The sequence below is a fragment of the Hibiscus syriacus genome, unplaced genomic scaffold (assembly GCF_006381635.1).
Source record: "Hibiscus syriacus cultivar Baekdansim isolate YM2019G1 unplaced genomic scaffold, ASM638163v2 tig00111356_pilon, whole genome shotgun sequence".
NCBI lineage: Eukaryota > Viridiplantae > Streptophyta > Magnoliopsida > Malvales > Malvaceae > Hibiscus > Hibiscus syriacus.
In genome coordinates, this window is record NW_024063068.1 from 1,635,926 (window position 1) to 1,659,780 (window position 23,855).

General features: G+C 34.0%; 1 pseudogene; it reads right to left on the reverse strand.

Annotated features, from left to right (window-relative positions):
• Positions 1-238: 238 nt before the first annotated feature.
• Positions 239-2,694, reverse strand: LOC120159300 (annotated as a pseudogene).
• Positions 2,695-23,855: the final 21,161 nt, after the last annotated feature.

A 23,855-nucleotide genomic window follows, 5' to 3' on the forward strand; every position in this document is an offset into this window, starting at 1 on the left:
TCTTCGATCTCCTCTATAACGACCTACCCCGTCGACCCCCTTCCTCATGTAATTACTAGATCTCCTTATTTATTTTTACCGTAAAATGCATATTATTTATGCTTTTGTTGTTTTATTTCGAAATGGAACACAAAAAAGAGGAAAAACTACCTTTAAAAAGCTTAGCATATTCTCTAAAAACAGGAGCCAAAAGATCCTTGCTTGATACAATTGGTTCGATTTTTATAACCGTATTTTTATATAAAACAATCAAAATAAAAGCCTAATCTAATGCTAGGTTGTTGTTTGTGATGATTGGGGGCTTTTAATGCCTCTAATTTTCTCTATTTTTTGCTGTTGAGATGATTGCTGTCACAAGATGTCGCCAACACTTTGGATGTCAACAGGCGGCGTTTGGCACAGAAAGGAAATGACGTTGGCGGTTGAATGAGTGATATATTAGGGTTAGGGTTAGGGTTGGGTTAGGGTTTGGATCCTGGTTTGGGTCTATAAATGGGTTGGAAGGTTTGGGTATGGGTTTGGGTTTAACTTGGGGTTTAGGGTCTGTTTCATTTGGGGCTTTTGGTTTGTTTCGGGCCCAAAGAAAAATGGTGGTTACAAATCTTAAGCTCCAACCCATCATTGTTATCTTCACCTAAATCAGATTAAATTCAACATACTTCAATTTTTACGAATTGCGTAGGGCTGATGAAAGTGAAATGTTGAGTCCGACCCTAGTCATTGAGACATCAAGGAACCATCCTCATATCAGCTTTCATCTCTGAAATACCTTGCCAACAAATCCTTGCAAAGAACTCCCCATTCCAGCACCAACAGCTTCTGCCAAATACGTTGCCTGAAACAGTCATTTCATTAAGATCTCTAAAACATATTTCTAAAGGAAAAGTGATGGAGGGATAGAGACTACCTCCCGTATTGTCTTCTTCAAATCAAATGCATCTTTCACCCGATCATCCAAGAACAACCACGTATCGCGAAACTCTGCCGGAAAATGATAAGTAAATCAAATTCCATCCAGAGGCTTGCATTTCCATTAGAAAAAGTTCTAGGTGCACAAAGGTAAAGGAAATAAACCTGGAAGCGATCCGTCAGCATGTAAATCTCTGTTGTTGAGTATATCCCTCCAAGGAAAGTGCGCTTCACATACCAATCAATATCAGAGGCCTCGTCTCCAGAGGCATGCAAGATTTCATCAACCAGCATTGCTCTCTGCTTAAAACTTGTTGGAACATTCAATGGATGCGCCTACAAATAATGTCAGGAAAAAATAGTCGTCTCAAAGGGTTCAGCTTTGACCTAGTAAACCAGGTACTTCGACAAGAAAATAGGTATGGGTTCCAATACTTGGATGCTGAGAGCTTGAGGCCATTTCAATATGTAGGGTGCTTGCATTTCTAGGCGAATCCTTACAAGCTTTGAAATGCGTTGGCTAGGAATCAACTGTCGTAATTCCTCTCAAAAGTCAATTCTATCAATAAGCCTCTGTAAGCAGTCATCCACGAAGAACTGCAGATACAGGAAAAAAGGTATTGTGACAGTAAAAGGATGGAGGAAAACCAACAATAGTAACTGAAATTAGCAAACCTGAGCATGCATCAGATAGTATATATATGGATACGATTAAAACGGAACTAAGCATTAGGAAACCAACATTACATGGATGCAATACTACATAGAAACCCGAAATACAAGAGCAAAAGAACCAAATTAATGATCCAGGAACCGAGAAAAATGACCTATGTTACCTAAACTGTTCAGTTCCCTAGAAGAAACCATATTCAACACTCGAACACATAAGCAGACATGGTAATGGGTATTGTCCATATATATAAAAAAACTTCACAAATTTTTTTTTTTTTTTGAACATGCATATAATGAACATATATTCATACCACATTTTCATATCTGATACTCCTTGAAACTAACTGGAAGAAAATGGCAACATGCAAAGGTAAGAACTCTAAATCATAAGCATTACTATCAGTCTCAGATTGTTTCTCAATTGTAATGCTATAGCTAAAGTATTCAAATTTGAATTCATGATAATCCAAATCAAAGAATAAATTTGACAAAAACATAAATAAATGCCAAATTGTGAGAGATTAAAAAGCGTAAAACTAAAAACTAAAGCTTATAAAAGTCAAAACCAGAAAAAGAATTGAAAATTGATTTCAAGCAGGAAATTACCTCGACAAGTGCTGCTTCTTTACGAGGGAAAGATCCAACAATTGAAGGCGAAACACCAACTTCCTTCGCACCAGCTATCATCGGTTCTTCACTCCATCCAAACTTTATCTGCGTAAACAAAAATAGAATTTGAAAAAAAAAATCAAACATAATAGTATGATACTAATCAATGTTCATACGACGTGTCGTAGTGCGGCTTGAACCGGTGAAAGAGTTGTTTATAAAGCTGATGGCCTTCAACCCACGAATCTGAACCAAAGCTTGAACGTCGATTGAACCCGAGAGTTGTAAACCGGGCAAATGGAAGCCAACAACGGCATCACCAGCACACTGAACACCAACCCATTTATTCTTACAAGGATCCGAACCCGGAACCCAATCATCCAGATTGCCATGCGTGAAGGATTTCTTGAGCTTGAGGAGAGCTTCTTCATCAGATTGAGAGAAACAAAGGGTGGGAAGAAAAGCAAGAAAATATAGCAAAAGGAGGAAGGGAACAACGGCCATGACTAACTCGAAATGATAAAAATCTCCGGGAAGAACCGAGCCGCTGCTCGGTGAGAAATGTGAGTACTTGGTGGGATTGTTGCTTGGGATGTATTTGGTTAATTTTGGATGGTGTAGCCCTTGTTGGATAGGAGTACGAAGAACCCTTGGAGATGATGAATTGAATGATGTGAGGTGGTGACTGGTGAGGTTACATTAGATTCTAAGATTAGGAATTCGATTGAAAATGTCGCTGCCTCTTCTTCATTTGTTTGCCTCAAAATCTTGGTAAAATACACAAATGGTCCACCAGACTCGAGCATATTGTTTTGTTAAGTCTCTTGATTATTAAAAATTATAAAATAGTCACTCGATTATAAGATGTTACTTTGTTGAGTCCCTCTACTATTAAAAATTACAAAATGGTCACCGACTATTCATTATGTGTCAAACTCGTCCTATTCTGTCAATAAATTAGTAGTCTTCTGAGTTGGACGTTAACAATGTTGACTGAGATATGCTAGTCGTATGAGATTTTGAGATAACATTTAATCACATCTCAGTCAACAGATTATTATCCAACTCAGATTGTCGTCAAATTTTTAATGGAAAATGATGATTTTGAATGATAATAAATAGTCAAATGATCATTTTGTTACTTTTAATAGTTGATGGACTCAACAAAACAATATCCTATAGTCGATGAATCATTTTGTAACTTTTAACAGTTGGGAGGCTCAACAAAGCAGTGTTCTATAATTAGGGGACTATTTCCCAAATCTTTTTACCTGTGGTTTAAAAATCTTTAGGGTAAATTACAAAAATCATCATTCAACTTTCTTTTTTCTGCTATTTTGAAAACTATTTTTTTTAATTTTGGGTAAATTACACCATTCCTCATTGAACTTTACTCTCTCTCCTATTTTACTCATTTACTTTCAACTTTTCTAATTTACTCATTGAACTTTTGAATTGTTCATGTTTTGATCACTCTAAATTGTTTTATTATTATTTTCGTATGATGTTGTATTTATTATTATTATTTAATATAAAATAATTTAAAATCTAAAATAAAAACATAAGGTGGCCAGACGCCATTGTCTATCGCCATCGATTGCCATAGATGGTGGTCGTTCGGTCCCAAATTTCATAGGTCGCTTCGCTTCGACACCCTTAGTCTAAATCTAACCTCCATTTTGTCGAAACTTGCTCTGAAGTCCACAAATTGGAGATCGAAAGTGAGGAAGTCGAAATGCTTCAGTCAAGATTTACGGGTTTTGGGACATTTTTCCAGTGACACAACCACCATATGTTGACTCAGGGGGTCGAGGCAAACTGACCCATGGAATTTGAAAACGAACAACCAACATCTATGACTATTGATGGCGGTCGGTGGTGGCGTTCGACCACATTCTATTTTTATTTTATATTTTTATATTAAATAATAAAAAAATATCACATCATATTAAAATTCATACTGATCAAAACATGAGTAGTTTGAAAGTTCAATGAGTAAATTAGAAAATTAAAAGTATAGTAAATAAAATAGTGGAATGAGTAAAATTCAATAAGAAATAATATATTTTACCCTTTAATTTAATAACTAAAGTTTGGAGATTTAATTTTTCTAGTCACTCCCCTAGGGTTGTTCACTATTCGATTTTAACCGAATTAACCAATCGAGCCTAATTAGTTAGGTTAATTCAATAAGTCACCGAATTAGTTTGGTCGGAGAACAATTAATATTTTTTTCAATATTCGGTTAATGGTTAATTCGGTTTGAAATCGGTTAATTAATTGAATTAACCGAAATTATTAAATATTATATATATATATATATAAACCTATTTTAAGCTCAAACCCATTAAAAATTAATACTCGATTATTTTTTTAATCACACTGGATTCATTAAATTATCAATACCTAATTAATTTGAACTCAAATAAAAAATATACATATATTATATAGAAATTAATTTAAGGGTAAAGTATAGTAATGGTCACTGAAAATTTCTGAAGCTTGCATTTAGGTCCCACAACTTTTAAAACTTGCAATACAGTCCCCCAACATTTATTCCGTTTGCAATATGGTCCCCCAACTTAAATCACTGTTAGAAAATTAGGGTAAATTATATAAACGGTCATTGAACTTTTTAGGCACTTGAATTTAGGTCCCCAACTTTTAAAACTTGCAAAACAGTCCCCCAATAATTTTATTTTCTTATTAAATATAGATGTATAGAAAATATAAATGATTCAATTTATATTTAAATGTATGAATCATTTATATTTTTGATATATTTTATTTTTCTTGTATAAACTAGTATTTAAAATATGTTTATGTTTTAATCAAAATATTTCAATATACGAATAAAAATATATTTATATAAATGTATATTTATATTTAGATGTATAAATAAAAAAATATATTCATATATTAATGTATGAATCATTTATATTTTTTGAATATTTTATTTTTAATAAGAAATTAAAATTATTAATTATATTAGAAATACTCAACTTAAGATTATATATATATAATCATGAATTATAAATATGAAAAATATAATTATTAAATTTAGTTTAAAAATATATAAATCTTAAATTTATTCTTTTAAAATATTGTATCAACTAATATTTAAAAAAATATATTAAATCTATCAAACAATTTATCAAATATAATATTTTATTGTAAAAAAATATATAATATTTTCCCATCATTTATTGCTTTCAAATTTTTTGTCGAAGTTCAAATCTAATTATTTCCATTTTCCATTATATTCTTTTTTTTTGGCATTGGTCATACTATTAGTATATGTATTATTGTATATCTCTTAACACAAACGATGGTGTTAGCTTAGTGGCTCCACCCTGTATCTTTCATTTGCGTGACTCAGGTTTGAGTTTGCCCAAGACCCAAATTTTACTTCTTTGTAACTTAATTTTCTTCTAATTAGGTGGTGACATTAATTAGGTGGTGACATGTGTCACCAATAACATATATCATGATCATGTGTTAACACATGTCAGATCCTGGTTAAATGATTAATTTATTAAATTTTATTTAATTTAGGACCAAATTGATAGCATATATAAATAATTAGGTGGTGACATGTGTCACCAATGACACGTGTCATGATCATGTGCTAACACATGTCCTAATTAAATGATTAATTTATTAAATTCTATTTAATTTAGGACCAAATTGATTATATAAATAATAAAGACTGAATGTATAATAATGTCAATTCCTTTTAACTGCCACTTCATCATTTGTATCAATTGGTAACGACTAGTGGCTTAGTTGAAACAGTTAAATAATTATGTTTTATGATTGATAAATTTAAAAGATCGATGACAAAAGTAAAAAGGGCTAGATAGTTAAGTTGTCAACCTAGTAGTTTACACTTTTATTTATACGTCAAAATAACATTTTATAAATTTAAAATTCGAATTATTTTCAACCTCTTCTATATCCTAACTACTTTTTTTAATTAAAAAATTTCTTCAACAGATAAGAATTATACTATTATATTTATATAAAAAATACGTATCACATGAAATAAGATGAAATTAAATAATAATAAATCTGACATAATTGAATTTAATTGAATTATTTTAGAATTTAGGGTTTAGAATGAAATTGAATTACTTTGGAAATTGGGGTTTAGAATGAAATTGAGGATTATTTTGCAAGTTTTAAAAGTTGGGGGACCTAAATTCAAGTGTCTGAAAAGTTCAATAACCTTTTATATAATTTACCCTAATTTCTAACGGTGGTTTAAGTTGGAGGACCATAGTGAAAACGAAATAAATGTTGGGGGACTGTATTGCAAGTTTTAAAAGTTGGGGGACCTAAATGCAAGCTTCAGAAATGTTCAGTGACCATTACTATACTTTATCCTTAATTTAATTATAAAAAGTTATAAAAAAAATTCAATTAACCGATCAAAATAACCAAACTTTGTTTCAGTTCGGTTAAAAGTTAAAAAAATTGATTAATTCGATTAATGGTAATTCGGTTCGGTAGATGGTCAAATTAACAATTTGAACACTTCTACACTTCCCTATTATCTCTCTAACATTACGAAGACATGTCATTTTTAATTAATTTTTAAGTTGCCATGTAGACTCTGACAAATATTTAATTAGTATTATTTTATAATACTTTCTCCCTCTGTCGTCTCTATCTCTGTTCAGCCGAGTGTCTACCCAAATCAATTATTTTTGTTTGAACCCAAAACAATATCTTGAAAGTAAAGACAGATGTTGAGTACAAGTGTTGAAAACATAGCTTATCTAGAAGAGATCATAAGAAATTTCTTGAGCAAGTTAGAAGTGCAAAAGCGACAGTGGAGATGCTATAATTCAAGCTTCAAAAAACCAAAAATAGAGAAAATGATGAGGTATGCTATTATCAAGGATTTTATTTGAGTTTGGAAAATCAAGCCAATGCTGCAATCTTTCTTTCTTTCTTTCTTTCTTTCTTTCTTTCTTTCTTTTGATTAACAATGCTGCAATCTTTGGATTCATAAAGAGGGTACCTTTCATCGTAGACTAATCATCATCGAACAAGTCACACTCTTCACCTTCAATGCTAAAAATATCATCAGGTTTAAGTCACATTAATCTATCACCCAGATTAGGAACTCTATACCCTTTGGCCACATGCAGCTCTATAAAAGCAACAAATGCTTTTCAAGCAAAATGGTATTCACTCCAATGGTGGTGAACGATATTTATGTGCTTGTGTAAGTCTGTTTTGGTATTAGATCATGTGGGGATTCAAAACCATGTTTTTGTGTGTGTATATTTGAATTTTTCAAAATGATATCGCATTGATGCTTGTGTCATATCAATACGCCGATAACTATTTAATAGAAGAATTTTTCAAAACGATATCCTATTGATACTTGTGTCATGTCATTACGCCATTAATTATTTAACGCAGAGTAACTAAAACAAAAGTAATTCAAAAGTTTAGTGAGTAAATTAAAAAAAAAGTAAAATTTGGTGATCAAAATAGGAGAGAATGAAAAGTCAAGTGATGATTTATGTAGTTTACCCAAATCTTCAATCTTGCAATTATATACTTTTAATAGTCTAGGATAATTATAAGATAGTATTTATTCATAACTTTCTTAAATCAATTATAACACATGCACACCTTTTAGACGTAATTGCTCAAACTTAAATTCTCCAAAAAGAAAAAAAAATAGCATCCCTTTTACCACTAGGATCATTTGATGAGTTCCTTGTAATTAGATTTTTAAATATACGTTATCAACCATTTGGTGATATGATAATGATGATATGATTCAAATTATATTGAATTGTATGAATCAGTCACATACATATTAAATTAAGATTATATTTTTAATGTAGTCTTTTAATCATAAATTAATTAATTTATTATCTGATAATTGAATTATGTTAAAAAGTTATTTATATCGAATCTCGATCACCTGTGTAATATCGTTGATATGATTTTCGATTAAATTGAGTTGAAGACGTTACATTTATCGACATTAAAACTTGAATTTAGTCAATTATAGGACTAAATGATACATAATGTGTGTGTGATATTTATATCGAATCTCGATCAACCTGCGTAATATTTAGTCGAATCCCAACTTCTAATCTCGTATCAGAGTTCCCTCTAGAATTTCAAAAATTGGTCTAACTTGGTGTGATCAAGCCAAGTAGCATAATGACTCAATTTGATGAATTCAATCTCATAATCGGTAACAGATGTCGCACTGCTCTAAAATTTGAAACTCCTTATATCGCTCCTACATGTACCTCTCTCTAACATATCGACTTCGAAAATGTTCCTTGAAGAGGTTCCAAGTCAGAGGATCCTCTAAAATACTCATGGGAACCAAATGCCACCATCTATAACCTTCATTCTCTAGCATGGCTAGTGCCCCCTTTAACTTCTGCTCAGGCCTTAGTTATATCTCATCCATAATCCTCTCAGTATCCTCCAACCAATACTCACTATCAGTCGAAAGTTCCTGAGTGATGCCCTCAAACTGGACTACTCCAACAGCCACCAAAGATTTCGATATATCGAAAATATATATACTACTAGAAGTTCTAGCCTCCATCTGAAACATGCGAAAGAAAACTCTATTTATGGCATCATTATCCATCTCAGTGTCCTCATCCTCAATGACGGGAGGATCTTTTGCATGTATGAATAGACTGTCATAAGAAGTTGACGGATTGACACATAGAGCAGGAGGATCTCAAGCTAGCATCAGGTCCTTTTAGAAACAGAAGGTCGATTCGCTTACTCATAACCACGATCATGACCTGACCTATGACCTATAATAGCGATCATCTAATCAATTTACTAAGCTCTACATAAAAGAATTTAAAATTAATTTAGACTGACATCAAAAATCTTGTATTTATTTAAAACTCATAAAATAAGGTGACACAATGTTTGTAAATATCAGAAAATATCTTTTTTGAAAATACAATATTTATGACTTATCCACAGTACGAGTGTTTAAAACGGAAAGCTATTAAGAAATCTTTTTCATATTTAAAACGTAGTTAAAATATATTTTAGTGAATAAAATAATATAACAATAAAATTACTTAAATATCCAACAATATGATTCATAAGGTAAACATATATAAATACCAACATCGAAAATTCTTATAAAACATGTCCAAAATAAAATTTTGATCATACAAATATATAAAGACATTAGCAAAAACTCGTGTCATTAAAATATAATAAAAATGGCATACAACATGTAAAAAAGAGAAACAACCGATATTTTTGATGTCAAGTATGTTAGTCTATTGTCCAGTAATATTTAAAAGGTTAAAAATGAACACCACCCCATCCGAACACCAAAATATGTAGGTTCCCATAAATAATACACCCACTTGTACACTTGGTAAGGACCTTATACTTTTAGCATAAGGACTTACCGTAAGAACTTACCTTGTGCACAAAGTAAAGGGGTCTGCAGTAAGGTCTTATGAGTAATAGACTAAGCCTGAAATACTTCCTCCAACAATACCCCTTAATGACAGTAAATATGCATGTATTTCAGTCAAAACAATAGTTTAATATCAAAACATGAAAACAATCCATGGTCATATTAAAAAATACAGTAACTAGGGATCATGCTAGAAATATACAATAAATCAGAATTCAATCATCAATATAAAATAAATCAAAGATCATGTCACTAAAATTTTAAGTATCATCAAAAGTTCCAAAAGGGTTCAGATAAATAAATAAAAAAATTTAACACGACCAGAAACGCACATGTGTCAGTTTGAGAAGTCTGATAATGTAACCTACTATTGGGTCTGCCTATCATGATTAGAGGTAGTGCTAGATCCTACAGTGAGGAGAAACTATATCACTAACCTAATATAATAATTAATAAACTTTATGTAAATAATTTACGGAAACATACGAGTAACTCTTAAAGTACGTGGATCGTGCGAATCCACTGAACAGAAAATATTGAATCTAGTCGACCTTCGATCAGGGAAACATGAAGCCTTCATAAAAATACATTCTCAAATCAATTATATATTCAATAACCAAATAATTAAGTATAAATATTAAAAACACTAAGCATTTTTCAGGTTAACCGGCTTATTTCTAGACTTTTAGGTCAGAACTTGGTGAAATAGACTGCAAAATCGAACTCAGGATATCGAAAAATGTCGAGATGAAAGTTTTTAAATAAGTCAATGCAGGTCAACGATGGCGGGTAATGGGATCAACGATCAATGAATCGACTCAGCGTGACATGGCTTGGCTCAGCATAGCTCGGCAAGGTTGGACTGGTTCGGTTCGGTTCGACTCAGCTAGACCTATTCAGTTAGGCCTGTTTGGGATATGGGTTAGGAGGTTTGGGCTGAACAATTGGGCCAGACAAATATGGTCAAGGTAAAGATCGAGTTAATAGGTGGTTTAATTAACATGTCAGCTTAACCCTATTCTAAAACTTTCCTCTAGGCAACGGAGGAGCCTCACACGTAATAGCAGTGCCTTGGGGGCACGTCTAACGACAAAGAGCATTGGAAAAATTTGAGAAAAATTTAAAATTAAATAATTTGAAGTTTAGAGTCACTTACTAAGCTCGGTTCACGACGATGAATGGCGAAGAGCTCGATTTCACAACTTCTAAAACTCATTTTTCTCCACCCCTCACACATCGACGACTATAACAATTTCGAGGCCACCGGTCGACTTGGGAGAACACCAAAATTCCAATGGTATAGGCGATGAGACGAATGGAGCTACAAATGGTGACAAAATGACGTTTAATTTTTTTAAGATGAAGACTAAAACAGGAAAGAGATAAAAAAAACAAGTGGAGAGAGAATGATTTCTAAAATAGGAAACCTCCATAATGAGGTTTTTTAAACACAAATATAAATCGTAAACCCAAATTTAATTAATAATAATTATTTATATAATTGTATTAAATAATTTATTTTCAAATTGTAGTGAGAAGAACGAGACATTCATCATCGAGGAATGACGAATGAAGAGCCACATCAGCGGATTGTGATATATCTTCAACAATCCGGATCAATTATGCGCGAGATGAGTTATTTCTGATTTATTGGAAAATGAGGCTACAACCGATGTCATTGATGGGATGCATATATGGATAATGTGGTTGGAAAGATAATTTAGAGTATATGGACAATCAACAGAGCAAGAAGTGATAAATGCAGCTTGAGCATATCTTATGATGTTGATTGGAGGGATCTTACTACCGGATAAATCGAGCAGATTGGTGCACACCCAATATCTTCTGCTATTGGAGGATTTCGTTGTATTTCGCCAATATAGTTGGGGTTTTGTAATTTTGTCTTTTTTATATCGTGAACTTTGCAAGGCAACCATAGTGGTTAGAGGACAAAAAGAATATGCAGTTGGTTGTTTAGTTTTGCTCCTTTCACGGGCATATTATCATCTCTTTTTTTACGCCTATTACATCCGCTCCTATGGAGTTTCCTATCGTCGCAAGGTAAATTCCTATATTTAAAGTTTTGATATTTTATAATATTTATTTAAATAATTTTAAAAAGACAATAAATAATGTAATTTTTTATGACGAAACCGAATAACCGCTACAAAGTGGTCGAGTGCAACCAAAGTAGATATCCAGATGAGAATTGTTATCGTCGGTAGACATACAAAAAATATTAATAATTTGTGCATTGACTTTGAAAATTGTAATATTAATTTTTTAATTATACTAGCACAATACGTTTGACAGTTTAATTGGATGCCTTATTGTGAGTCAGAGATCCAACGGTGTCTACTGCCATTTTTCTTTCAAGGAGCGGAGACATGGTGTGTCGTAACACCATTGTTCCACTTCATAATTATTGAGATCCATTCATTCGATACAGTTTTGCGACAATTTGAGTTTTACCAACTAATGGAAATGTCTATATATAATATGGGTGAATTTTGTAAAATAGATGTGTGTGGTATGCATAGGGAAGATTGGCCAAGGAAAGAAGCTATATTCATACAAAAATGGAAAAATAGACATTTACATTTGCCTAATCGTTCTAAGGTACAACCCAAAGATTTTGATTTCACAGTTTCTCCCGTAACGTCGACCCTCAACATCATATGTTTATGACCATCTCTCCCTAGGGATTTCAACTGCGAATTCATACACATCATCTTTGTATCTTCTCAAATTTTCAAGTCGTGCACGGAAGTTTGGTTGGAGTAAAGCATACCCTAAAAAGTAGTAAATTAAATGTTATTGAAAAAACGTAAATGAAGCAGAAATAATTAATGACAAATGATATAATACTTACTCATGTTGATAATCTCTTTTTTGATATTTTTATTCTTAAACCTCTTCATAATATTCGACACAATATGACGTATACAATATGCAAAATATGCGTAGAGAGGCGTCCATATACTTTCGGGTCTAGAAATTATGATCAACAACCCAGGTGATCAATCTGGGATCATGCAAACCCTATCTTGAATGGCAACATGGGAACGCAAGTTGGAGAGAAAGAAATTCCAAGTTTCCTCCGATTCATTTTTAACAATGGCGAATACAATGGAGAAAATATTTTTGTCTCCATCTTGTGCAACGGCTATCATCAAGATGTGTATGTAGAGCCCATACAAAAAAGTTCCATCAACATGAATCATTTGTTTGCAAAATCTAAACCCTTCAATAGCTTACTTAAACGCCCAGAACAAGCCACCAAAAATTATCTTCCCAGGGATAACGTCTCCCTGAAGTGTGACTGCAGGAAGAGTATAGTACCTAACAATGGTTCTGTTAGGTATGGCTCAGAAATATACCGGTAAAAAGGACAGGGGATGGAGCGGAGTGAGCGAGGACGTAAGCACATTATTGAACCTCGTTTAAATTCTTTTGTTCTTTCATTTTTTTACCCGATTCTTCAACAATTGGTATCAGATGTCAGGAGCAAAATTCAAAGTTATGAAATTTGATGGTCAGGCTAACTTGGCAAACAAGGGTGAAGGATCTGTTGGCACAGCAAGGGATCCTGAAGGCTTTACGATCTATAAAGCCGGCGTCGATGGAGGAGGAAGATTGGGAAGAATTGTAGCAGCGAGCGGCAGGAACCATACGATTATGCTTGGTGGACGAGGTCATGTATCACGTCATGCATATGTCATCTCCAGATGAAATTTGGAGGAAGTTGGAAAGTCAGTTTACGTCCAAATCCTTAACGACTAAACTGTTTCTAAAGCAGCGGCTGTATGGGCTGAAGATACAGGACGATCATGATTTGGCGCAACACATGAATGTCTTCTATCAAATCATTTCTGATTTGGCTCGGCTTGATGTGAAAATTGAGGATGAAGACAAAGCAATGATTTTGTTGTGTTCGTTGCCTCCCTCTTACGAAAACATGGTGACTACTCTTATATATGGGAAAGAGACTATCAAAGTTGAGGATATTACTGCAGCCTTGTTGGCTCACAACCAGCGGAAGCAGAATACAGGGGAAAGCTCTCAAGCTGATAGCTTATATGTCAAGGGTAATCGAGATCGTGGACGGAAGCCAGAGAAGGCAGGGTATTGGAAGCGGAATTTTAGATCCAAATATAGGGATAAGAAGATAATTCATTGTTACAAGTGCAAGGAGGCGTGACATATGAAGCGAGACTGTCCGAAGTTGAAAAAATAGACTGATGAGAAGCGTGATGACTCATCCAAGTCTGTGAATGTGGTCGAGGATGAAAATTCTGATTGCAGTAAGGGTAATATGATCTATATTTCAACGACTCAATTGACGGATGTTTGGATTCTTGATTCTGGATGTTCTTATCACATCACACCAAATAGGGAATGGTTTTCGACATACAGGTCGGTTAATTCTAGTTATGTTTATTTGGGTGATGATTGATGTTGCAATATTGTTGGTATTGGTGAGGTCAGAATTAAGATGTATGATGGCTTTGTTCGGACGTTGAGTGGTGTTCGGCATATCCAGATTTGAATAAGAATTTAATTTCTTTGGGCACTTTTCACAAGAATGGTTTTATCCCTAAGGCTGATGAGGATAGGGAAACCATTCATATTTTTAAAGGAGCTTTGACTGTGATGAAAGGAAAGATGACTGCAGGGAATATTTACAGATTGTTAGGGAGTACCATTGTAGGTGGAGTTCATTCGGTTGAGTCATGTGATGATACTACCAAACTGTGGCATACACGTCTTGCTCATCTTAGTGAACGTGGTATGGCTGAATTACATAAAAGAAATCTGTTACATGGTGTTAAAAGATGTAAGCTTGATTTTTTCAAGTATTGTGTTCTTGGTAAACAGACTAAAGTTTGTTTCAAGACTGTTAAGCACACAACTGAATGGATTCTTGATTATGTGCATTATGATGTATGGGGGCCTTCCACGACATTGTCTTTGGGTGGATCTATGTATTATGTTACTTTTATTGATGATTTTTCACGGAAAGTTTGGGTGTATTTTTTGAAATAGAAGTCTGATGTTTTTTAGTAGTTCAAGCTGTGGAAAGCTGAGGTAGAAAACCAAACAGGACGAAAAATCAAGTGTTTGCAGTCTGACAATGGTACGGAGTACACAGATTCACAGTTTCTACACTTCTGTAAGGAGCATGGGATTAAGAGACATTTTACAGTACGCAAGACACCACAACAAAATGGTGTTGCGAAACGGATGAACAGGTCGTTGAATGAAAGAGCCAGAAGTTTACGGTTGAATGTGGGGCTTCCCAAATACTTCTGGGCTGAGGCTATTAACATGGCGTGTTATCTTATCAATAGATCGCCAAGGGCATCATTAGTTGGGAAAGTTGTATAAGAGGTATGGATTGGTCATGATGTTACTTTTGATCACTTACGGATTTTTGGTTGTCCTGCTTATGTATGTACCTGCTGATAAGAGATCCAAACTTGATGCAAAATCGAAGGAGTGCATTTTTCTGGGTTACAAGAAAGGTGTCAAAAAATTCAAGTTCTGGGATCCAGTTGCGAAGAAAATTGTGATCATTAGAGATGTTTTTTATGAACATCCCATGTTGCAGCAGAAGAAAGACACGACAGTGGTGGATTTCGAGCAGTTTCATGTTGAGAAAATAGAAACTTCTCAACAGACTTCTGGTGGTTCCTCTACGGATGATTTGCAGGATTATAGTCTCGCTAGAGACAGGGTGAGACGGATGAATATAAAGCCTCCGAACAGATTGGGTTTTGAAGACTTGGTCTCTTTTGCACTTACTGTTAGCAGTGATGATCCGGTTACATTTCATGATACAGTTACTAGTCAGAAAAACGACAAGTGGATGGCTGCCATGATTGAGGAGATGGAGTCTTTGAATAACAATCGTACATGGGAGTTAATTCGCCTTCCTAAGGGTAAGAAGTCAATTGGTTGCAAATGGGTGTATAAGAAGAAACCAGCAGTAACAAAAAAAAAAGGGGGAAGTTCAAGGCTCATTTGGTAGCAAGGCTTTTTCACATCATAAAGGAGTTGATTATGATGAAATGTTTTCTCCTGTGGTCAGGCACACTTCAATCCGAGCAGTACTTGCATTGGTGGCTAGTTGGGATCTGCATTTAGAGCATATGGATGTGAAAACTACTTTTTTGCATGGTGATTTAGAGGAGCAGATATACATGTGGCAGTCTGAAGGTTTCACTCAATCTGGAAACGAGCATTTAGTTTGCAGATTGAAGAAATCTTTGTATGGGTTGAAGCATTCTCTGAGACAATGGTACAAACTGTTTGACTCCTATATGATCAAGATTGGCTACAAGCGATGTGAGTATGATTGTTGTGTCTATGTTAAGAGCCTTGATGATGGTTCTTTTATTTTTCTATTACTGTATATTGATTATATGTTAATTGTTGCGAAGAACATGGATGATGTTATCGGTTTAAAAACTTTATTGAGTCAGGAATTTGATATGAAATATTTAGGTGCTGCAAAGAAAATTCTTGGAATGGAAATTTGCAAGGACAGAGACTTAAGGAAACTGTGGTTATCTCAATGGGGTTATATTGAGAAAATGCTAGAAAGGTTTACGATGAGCAGTACAAAACCAGTTAGCACTCCATTGGCGAATCACTTTAAGCTCTCATCAGAACAGTGCCCTAAGACAAATAAGGAAGCTGAAGATATGGCAAAGGTTTCGTATTCTACTGTTGTTGGCTGCTTGATGTATGCAATGGTATGTACTCGTCCTGATTTAGCTCATGTTGTTAGTCAAGTTTGTAAGTACATATCTAAATCTGGTAAGCAACATTGGGAAGCATTCAAGTGGATTTTTCGGTACTTAAAGGGTACTGTGGAACATGGAATTATTTTTTGTAGTCAGTGAGATAATCCTTTGGTTGTAGGATATGTGGATTTAGACTATGCAGGTGACTTGGATAATAGAAGATCTACGACAGGGTATGTCTTTACTCTTGGTGAAAGGCCTATTTATTGGAAGTCTACTGTTCAGTCTATTATGGCACTATCTATAACTGAAGCTGAATACATGGCTGAAGCTGCAAAAGAAGCTTTATGGCTTACTGGTTTAGTGAAGGAGTTGGGTGTTCAGCAAGGTGGAGTTCAGTTGCTTTGCGACAATCAAAACACTATTCACTTGGCTAAGAATCAGGTATATCGTGCTAGAACTAAGCATATTGATGTAAGGTTTCACAAAATCAGAGAGTTGGTTGCATCTGGAGAGATTTTGTTTCAGAAGGTACATACTGATGAGAATGCCACTAATATGTTCACCAAGCCAGTTACGACAGACAAGTTCAAGCATTGCTTGGACTTGTTGAATGTTTTGAGTTGTTAAAGAAGTAAGGTAAACCAACCCACATTGAATGTTTCCTAAGGGGCAGGATATTCGCCAAGGTGGAGATTTTTTAGGTATGGCTCATAAATATACCGATAAAGAGGACAGGGGATGGAGCAAAGTGAGCGAAGCGAACAACATCCGAATCTAAATGTTTGTGGTCTTGTGTCAAAGAGGTCATTGTAAATGCGTGTTGTGCATTGAACCTTATGACTTCCCACAACATCTTCCATTACAGGTATAATACTCGTATCCTCTATTTATAGCCAACATCATGGTATATACACCTTACGAAATAAGTCTTTTGATTCGACTCTGTGACATAGAATTGAAGATGAGTTTTGATGCAATAGTCCTTGATTGCTAGTTTTGTTTCAATCTGAGATCCAGTGGCCAACTCAAATGAGTGTTCATCTAAAGAACTTTAGTGGGCAGCACATAACTCTGGCATATCATATATTTCAAGATTCCGCATAGCATCGTAGTTAATGTCATGCATTGCAACTGAATGATGATACCGAGGCAAATCATGGTGACACATTTTAGGTTGAGGGTGTGTTTTTACCCCAAACATTTGGAGTATTCTGTAATCCTTGACATCGTGAAAGAGCTACCTCCTATATATCAGCCTCTACATCCAAACCTTGTCTCTCTGAAGCAACCTCAAAAACATCAGAATCATCAACTAATGGTGTGTCGTCATCGTCTAGCAACAGAAAAAATATCTTCATCATCCTCGCTAAATTCTGCAAGGCTTTCACCGAATAATCCAACAAGGTTATCATCAGCATCACTTGCATGCAGTTCAGAGGGTCTTGTTTCTTCTGTTCTTCGAGTTGGTAATGATGAGGTCAGAATATCAGTTGCAATCGTGGTTTCGGCGTAAATCTCCACCATATTATTATTTGATGATTGATGAAGTCCAACCATAACAACGACAAATGTTATCATCATCAAGCTGGACTTTTTCATATGTAATTGGATTTTGGGAGATCAGGAGTCGATAACATAAACATGAAACAAAAGCTCCAAGTTTTCTCTCAATTTTTTGCTTCATTTTTTAGATGATGTACATCTACAGGGAACATCATATTGATGGGCTTGTACGACTTAAACACAACATCAACATCAGTTTGTATAATTTCGCCATTATAATGGTCAATTGTGAAGAATTTGTTGCTCATTGTTTGAAATGTATTTGGTTAGATGAAAGGTGTGTGTTGTGTAAGAGATGAAAGGAGTGTATTATGTAAGAGATTGAAGATGATGTACACTATTTTAAGAGATGAAAAATTTTTACCCGTTAGAACTTGTCACATCGACGTGACGAGTTCTATTGAATTTATAAAAAAAAACAATTTGCTCGTTCAACAACGATCTAAAACTTCAAATTTATACCCGTTGGAACTTGTCACACCGGAGTAAGGAGTTCTCTATCTATTAAAATATTAAATTTTTTTATAATTTTCCAAAAAAAAATATTTTTTATTAAGACTCGTCATGTGGGCATGACGAGTCTCTTAATATATATTAAATATATTCAAGAAGTGGGACCCACATCCCACGACCCATTAAAAAAATATATCACATGGAACTCGTCACGTGAGTATGACGAGTTCCATGCCCACTGTAGCATTTGCCGTAGATCCAAAAAATAAAAACCAGTGTACCCTATTGGGCTAAATAAACGGCCCACTTCGATTATATGCCAAATTCTGCCGCCAGTCCCCTCCAACTTTTTTATCATTAAAGAATATTGGAACAATTACTTATTTAGGTCTTTAAATTTTGATTTTGGCACCCCATTTTCTATTGTTAATTATACTTTGCTCCTCTTGAACTAAAATCTTGACTACATCCCTGAATATTTTCTACATAATTCTTCCTCCAACACCTCAAAAATTAACTTATTATTTGTATCATCAAACACTTGGGAATCACATCTAAAATGATACCCTACTCTATTTTGGTTTTAGTTTTAAACAACTCATAATAGGTCAAAAAACCTTATTTAACATATTTTTACCCATAATCTTATTAACTCGTCTCTTTTAGCGAATATATTGATAGAAAAATCTACTATTTTGATTCTCTTATTTCAACCATTTCACCCTCAATCACTAACACGAAAAATTAATTAATTTGAGATTTTTATTAAAAAATAAAATTTGATAATACTCAATGTTATATTAATAAAGAATTAAAGTAAACTAAATGAATTTATAAAGATTTTAAAGAAGTGAGTAAAAAGAAAACTAAATACCAAATTGTAATGAATGCAAAAGTGAATGATTTGCATGACTATTAATCCAAGGAACAAGCATAACGATGGATCTTCAAGAGAGTAAAGGCAACTATCTTGTACAAAATACAGAAATCAAGATAGTTGCATTATAGGTAATAAAGATTAGGGATGGACCGAGGGGAGTCGCACCCTTAAAAAATTTAAATTCTCTTATATTTTAAGTTTTCTTTATATTTTCTATTGATAATATAACTTTACACCCTTAAAAATTGTAATATAATTTTTTAAGTTCGCATCCCTAAATTAAATTTCTGAATCAGTCCCTGGTAAAGATGTAACGGTCTTTGATACAAACAGGAGGCTAAATGTGATTATTCTATGCATAAGAATACTCTGAAAGGCTATGAGAAGAAAGATTTGGTTGAAGCCTAAAAGGGTTCATGGGCGTGGAAGAGAAGGTTTGAGGATCAGATGGAATCTTTGTTAGAAGGCAAAATCCTTCTCTTATGGTTTGATAATCATCTGCACTTGCGTGCAACCAAGCCAAATCCAGCTTACTAATGGCGAAGAAATAGAGCGGAAGATGCCCCACATAAATCGCTAGTTAAAAAAAATTAAGCAAAACTTATAGGGTAAATTACACATTTAGTACCTAAACTATCATTTTTTGTCTATTTAGTATCTAAACTTTCAACTTTTTCAAATTTATACCTAAATTTTAGTTTTTGTTTCATTTTAGTATCGCGTTCAAAAATTTAATGTTAGGTTTTGAAAATATTAAAAGTTTAGGTACTAAAACATATCAAAAATTATAGTTTAAGTACTAAGTCCGTTAATTTTTTAACGACAAGATGCTAAAATGAAATAAAAACAAAATTTTAGATATGGTTTTGAAAAAACAATTATGTACTAAAATAAACCAAAATTGATATTTCAAGTACTAAATTCATAATTTACCCAAACTTATATTTGTCCCAACTCATACAGGGAACAAAGCAACCTCTAAAGATAACTCAAGAGAAATTATTTTTTTAACATTGTTATAAATTAAATTTATTAAAAATGGATGTTAATGTTCATTTAGGGTTTGTTTCTTTCACTAAAAATATTTTTTTTAAAATAAATTCTGAAAAAAATTTACATTTCTTGAAAACATATTTCGTTGTCTGAATGCTGCAATGTAAAATGTTTTCTGCTATTTGGTTGAATTTTCTGAAAACAATTTTTAAAATTTGTTTTCAATAAACATGAATACCTATTTCATGATTTTTTATTTTATTAAATTAATCTTATTGTTATAAAATTATATATTTTATAATATTTTGAATACAAAGTATAATGTTTTATTTCTATAAGCATGTTAAAAGATCAAGTCATATTTGAGAGATAAACAAGCATACATCACTTTCTCTTACTGTTATAAAAGATCAAGTTATATTTAAAGAAGTAAAGATTGTGCAAAGATTCTAATAAAAATTGTTTAGAGCTTCATCATAATCCCTTCTTAGAATTCTAAATGTTTGGCAATCAGTGAAAGTCAAGTAAATAGCTATAAGAGTGTATATATTATTATGATTTAATGATATACATTAGCATGTTGTGGAAACCTACATGCTTCAAATGTTAAAACATGAACTAATCATTTCATACAATCATTTAATATGTATCATTTTTCTGCATATGGATAGTACCATAATAGGTATATATACTACTGCTTTTTTTTCTTACGGTAAATCAAATATGGTTATAACTTATAAGCCAATACAATTAAAACGAAGAGTCGTGTAGGACCTGAAAACACCCAACGAAACAATCAATTTTATAAGCGAAAACTGGATCAAGAAAACAGACCTACAAAGGAAACCCCACCAATTGTTCTATCATCCCGTCCTTTTCCAAATATGTCGTGTTGTTGGAAAGCCGAAGCCCGTAGATACATAATAAATTTCTCACCCGGCTAACTATTCTGTAGATAAATGCGTATGCAACCAAGTATGCAGGACAACACATGTAAATCAAATACATAGAAAAAAATTAGTTGAGCTAACAACCAATGGCTACTCCTATAACCACAAACGTTGATTTTACTATTACTGGTGGCGCCCCCCACAAAGTCGGTTTCAATGACCTTTAAAAATAAGGCAAGGCGGCTGGAATAACTTACTAATTTTTAAGTCGGTGAGTTGTTTTTCAAGAAAATGGGTTACAACAAAGTTGGTGGAATTCAGTGTAGATGGCTACTCCGAGGGATCAATTGACTTATGAGTTTTTTCAGTGTGTTTTTCAGAGTCGATTTGAGGGTAGTCATTATATTAAAGAGCAGAAACAAGAACTTATTTATCTGAACTAAGGTGATATGTCAGTTCAGGATTATGAGCTAGAGTTTCTGCGTCTTTGTAAGTATGCTACTGGACTTACCACTACCAAGGAAGATTTGTGTTTACTGTTTGGGAAAGGTCTACATGTTGAGATCTGCAGCAGGAGAGCTACCTATCATGAGAGGTACTTTGTAAAGCTCGTGGATCGAACTAAGACTATCGAAGCGATGAAAGATCTCAATAGGGAACATGGCAACCGTAAAAGGATGAAATCAGGTTTTGAGGGTGTTATTTTGCTCGTCCTAGGAAGCGTCTGAATGATGATACTTTAAGATTTTATTCTGGGTCTAGATATATTACGTTTTTCTTCTACACAACGTGTTGTTCCTACCTATACTTATTGTAGTAGGCAGAATGATGGTGAGTGTCATAAAAAGTTGAGAGCGTATTTCGAATGTAGTTTTACTGAGCATTTTCTACTAGATTGTCCACAGCCTGTGTCACACCACAATTAAGGGGCTAAAATTTATTAATTTTAAAGTATTGAATTAAAGTAGTAACAAGGGAAAAGTCAGGGACCAAATTGTAAATTTCTACAAGATGTGGCTCGATTGTGAAACCTGTAGAGAGTTTGGGTCTTAAACTCGAATTTTACCATTTTTTACCCACGAAAAATAAACCCCCGATCGATTAACCCTAAAATTTTCCCTAAATTATCAAAACTTTCCCCCTAATTATTTACACTACTCGTCGTATCCCTCGCTGATTCAGTGTCGTCCGGTAACCGTCCAGTAACCCTAAAATTTTCCCTAAATTATCAAAAATTTGATTTACATCGATCTGCACGAATAGACGCTTGAAATACCGCCGAGAACTCTGCCCGATCGCCTCGTTTAGCTACAAAATCCAGCCGATCCAACGACTGTCTCACCTCACTACCATCACCAACGGGTTCACCGGCTTGCTCTACGTAAAACTCGATCGGGTTTGTCATTCACCATCGCCGTTCTCATTGTCCGTCGTTGAGGGTAACTCTCGAATGAGTTCCGATTGATTTAACACTATTTTAGTTAATTACTTGGCTTGCTGTGAGTTGTAACTAGTGTTTGGAAACAGCTAGAGAAAACAATCGACCGCCCAGACCTCTATCGCCGCCGCACGTGCCACCACGTGCCGCCACCCGCTCGTGGGGCTTGTTTTGGTCCAAAGAGTATTCCAAAATCGAGTCGACTACACCTGCCTGCCCGACCCGCATGATCAGACCCGACCCGCCTGGTCTGGTCCAGTCACTGAGTCAATATTGGTTGAGTCAACTCGTTGACTTTGACCGAGTCAACCCGTTGACTTTAACCGAAAAAATCAAATTTTTTGAAAATCCCTATTTTATGTTTTTCGATGTCATGAGTCTGAATCTGAAATCTGTTTTTTCCAAATTCGCACTGGGTAAGCCGTTTTTCAATGTTTTATCTTCGGATTCAAGTTGGTTTCTCATTTAAGTTCAGTTTCTGACATAAATCCGTTTGCTATGTATCCAAGGAATTATTGGACGTTGAATTCAAGCTCGAAAGTGATTAAATGGGGATTAAACGGCCAATCGATATGCATAAAAATCGAGGTAATACTGTAATATCTTTTGTATGCTTTCCAGAATTCACTGATAAATGATAAATGCATGAATGTAAAATATTGGTCCAGTAGGTGTAGTTAACTATCATTGGACTCAGACGAAAATTGGAATAAAGACGAAACATTGTATAAGACTCTGACAGCTCGAAAAAGAAATTAGTAGATTGTTCGGAAACAAATCTCAGTTCAATGATTTAATCAGTAAATCAATCAATTTCAGAACGTGTAAATTCTGATTAATCTATTTAAAGGTTAAATATTGGAAATATTTGATAAGAAATTACCAAAAATAACACTATGGGGTAAAATTAACAAAATGTCCTTGTACTAAAAAAGGACCAAGACTTCCCCTAGTGGTGAAAATAACCTCCAATGATCAATTGAGCAAAGTACTCTAAACTCTAAAGGAACTAGAATACTTTCAAGCCTAAGTTATCCGAAGTAATGCCACTAACAAAATTGAATAAAATGACGATAATACCCATAAAGTGTAAAAAATACTATGGGCGAATATGATAATGTAGGCGACTTGAGAACTTGAGAACTTAATTTATGATCCACTTGAATCTGGGAATCACCGATTAAATTCCTGATTTATTTGGAATGCCTCTAAAGTGTAATATAATTCGAAGCACGTCCAAGCTCTGCAATAA